Here is a 3,413-nt window from a genome sequence, read left to right on the forward strand (position 1 = left end):
TCCTCCCGCGACCCTCGCGCCTGCTCCCCGGGCCGGGAAACAAATCTTATTTAAAAATAATATTAAAAAATATAAAAAAGATAAAAAGGGTGGGGGGAAGGAAAAAAAAAATAAGGAAGGGGAGGGGAAAGGGAAAAAAAAAAATGAAGAGAGAGGCGAGCCGGAGGGAGTTGCTAATCCTGGGAGGCCAAGTGCCGGGTCGGGTTTACCTGGGCTGCGGGAGGAGGAAGGAGGAATGAGGAACGCCAACCTGGAAGCGACGGTGCCGAGCCAATCAGGCTCCCGCCGACGGCGCCACCGGCAGCCCCACCGGGACACCGGCCGATAAAAGGCTGCGGGAGGCAGCGGGTGGCCGGGATCCTCACCGTCAGCCATGCTCGGCCACCGCGACCACCGCTCGGTCCCAACCCCGGGCCCCCGACAGGGCTGAGCCCACCTGCGGGGCCGAAACAACCCGCAGCACGGAAACTGTCTCCAAACTGAGTCCCCTGCGCTGAAACAGGGGGGGTGTTTCAGCTTTTAAGAGCAACGGCGGGGGTTTTTTAATGAGAAAGTGCCGTTTACCGAACAATGGTTGAATTCGGCACGAAAACTGATTTTTAGGGTCAGGGAGATTCCTGCTTGCCCGTACTGCTCTTTCTCAGGGGAGAAAAAGGGAAGGATCAAAAACAAGTTGTTTAAGTGAAGGGAAAAAGGGATAAACCTTGGGGAGAAAGAAAAAAAAAAAAGGGAGAAAAAGAAAAAAAAGAAAAAAGTTTAAAATTGTTTTCCAGCTCAGCTCCTACAGAGAAAGCAAGCAACTAATGTGTTTGGGTTTCTCTTTTTGAGAAAGGAGGGGAAAAGGAGTGTAAAAAAACAGAGCAGCAAGGAAATAAAAATCAAGTTTTTGGTTAAAAAAAAAAATAGCCATTTTTCTTCCAGACACATCCATCCCCTGCCCTGGGACCCCCTTCCCCACTTCCCGCTGCAGGATCCCGTGTGGGCTGCACCATTGCAGGGGGGGCTGCTGCTGTCGCCCCTCCCAGGACATCCCTGGCACCTCCGGGGGACTTGGGGACCACACAAATGGGGGGGAAGGGGGACACTAAGGCTGCTCTACGCTCCCTGGCCAAAGGGAAGGAGCCAGGGTCCAGCCAGGGAAGGGAAAAGCCTCTTCATAGAATCATAGAATGATTTTGGTTGGAAAAGACCCTCAAGATCATCAAGTCTAACCATAACCTGACTCTGGCACTACCCCATGTCCCTGGGAACCTCATCTCCACATCTGTCCAACCCTCCAGGGATGGTGACTCCAGCACTGCCCTGGGCAGCCTGTTCCAATGCCCCACAGCCCTTTGGGGAAGAAATTGTTCCCAAGATCCAATCTGAACTCCCACCTGAATCCGAATCTGAATTCCCACGAGGTTGCTGCCGCCCCAGTGAGCACAGGGTGGGTCACAGGGACTCCCCACCAGCCACACACGTGGTCAAGGCCCGTGGTCATTCAAATGATGCCAGGAGCCACAGCAGCGGGTTCTGGTGTCTCGTGGATGTCGTTCCCCCACGCCGCGTCCACACCAGGGTCCGAAAAGCATCCCCCGGGGGAGATGAGCCCAGAGAGTGGGACGAGGGGTGACGGCTCCAAAACACCGCTTGGGAAACACCTTCCCCGAGGGCACCAGCTCTACACCACTGGCATAAAACATCCTCCAGTTGTGAGACAACGTTGCCCTGAGCAGGATGAGGCCCTTAATAAACACAGGGAAAGCAGCGTGGGATGGGGATAAGCCGGGTTTTAACAACCCCTGTCTGCCAGCAGCATAAACACACAACAAATACATCAAGTGAACAGTTTAAATCGATGTGAGACCCTGCACTGATGTCTGGGTCCTCCTGAGGAGCGGACCAAGCTGAACAAGGTGAAGTTCAGCTCTTGTGGTGGGGGACGGGACACTCAGAGGTGCTGAGCCCTCGGAAAAGCAAACCAGGGGGAACAGGTCAGGCTGTGCCAGGAGCATCTTCTCCATGTGGTTTGCTTTGCAGGGAAGCCCTGCTGCTGCTGGAGCAGATACCAGGGACAGGATAGGCTCCCAGGTCCATCTCCACCAGGGTCCATCTCCACCAAGCCTTGCAGAACCACGCATGGAAACTGGAACCCACCATGCAACAAAAGGTTGATGCTGAGAGCGGAGGGTGCGAGGGCACGGGCAGCAGGGCTGCAGGGTTCCAAGGCAGGCGTGGGGCTGGCTCCGCAGCACCATCTTTGGGGGAGTTGGCAACAACATCCTAATCCCGTCTGTAAAGCAGCTAGACGGTGATCAACGTCACCCGCCTCGTCATACAGCCTTGAGGTATTTTGTTATGAATATAAGAACTTTGGGCAGAAAATACTAGAGTTAATACCTGATCAAAGTCTAGCTGGTGAACTTATTTGATATTCACATGCAAATTTGGGTATTAGGCTCAGAAGACAATTTTCTTTCCATTTATCTTGCTTAGAATTTGGGGAAAAATTTGTTATTGAATTACAATAACCTATGGAACCTGGATAAGAACTCCTGCTGCATACAGAGCACCAAACGCACCCATTCTGACATCCTTACCTGAGCACTGTCACAAACAAAGGAGAACATGGTCAAGAACTCCATCTAGCTCTCCTAGAAGAAGCAGTCGTTCAAAGTCCCCATGCAGATCTCCGTCTCCCAAAAAGTGATGTGCCCACCTTACACATCCTTAAGGACTTTGGAGTGCTATATCACTATCCTGAATCAAAACCTAATAAGGACTGGAAAATTCCTCAATTTCCTTCTTGTCTTCCAGAAGAAGAACTAGCCATACCAGACAGAAAGTGGTCCTTAGTGCTACCTGCATGCTTACATGTACCAAGTGTAACTTATATGCCATTATTTTGTACCATCAAAATTAAAAATGAGGCATCATTATTTCATCTGATCGTGTGTGCTGACTACCTATATAATCTTTTTGAGTTTGTTATTGTTTAAAGGTGTAATAAATCCTGTGAGTGTTTGGGAAACCTCTGCACTTGGGAGCATAGCTTACTGCTGAGGGATGGGAGGTGTCATAGGGCCATTAGCCCCTCGGTTTCAACCAACAACACAAAAATTGTATCAACGTCAACAAGGATACCAAGGAACTATTCCCACGGTTCCGTCTCAGGAAGGGGAACAAGCCACATGGTGGCTCAGGGATCATGGGTACGTGATAAATCCCAAGACTGGGGCAAGGACCCAACTGGTACAAGATGCGACAAAGGTCCCCAATGGACTAAAGAAGGAAATTCCTCCAGCATCATGTCAACCACAAGTACCTCAGGTGCAACCATGCTTATCCAACTGGGAATTCCCTGGGAATGGGGTGGATGTGCCAGTACAAACCCACCAGGATGCACTGGCACAAGAAATGGGGATGGGGTC

The sequence above is a fragment of the Streptopelia decaocto genome, assembly GCF_964273445.1.
Source record: "Streptopelia decaocto genome assembly, chromosome: 10".
NCBI lineage: Eukaryota > Metazoa > Chordata > Aves > Columbiformes > Columbidae > Streptopelia > Streptopelia decaocto.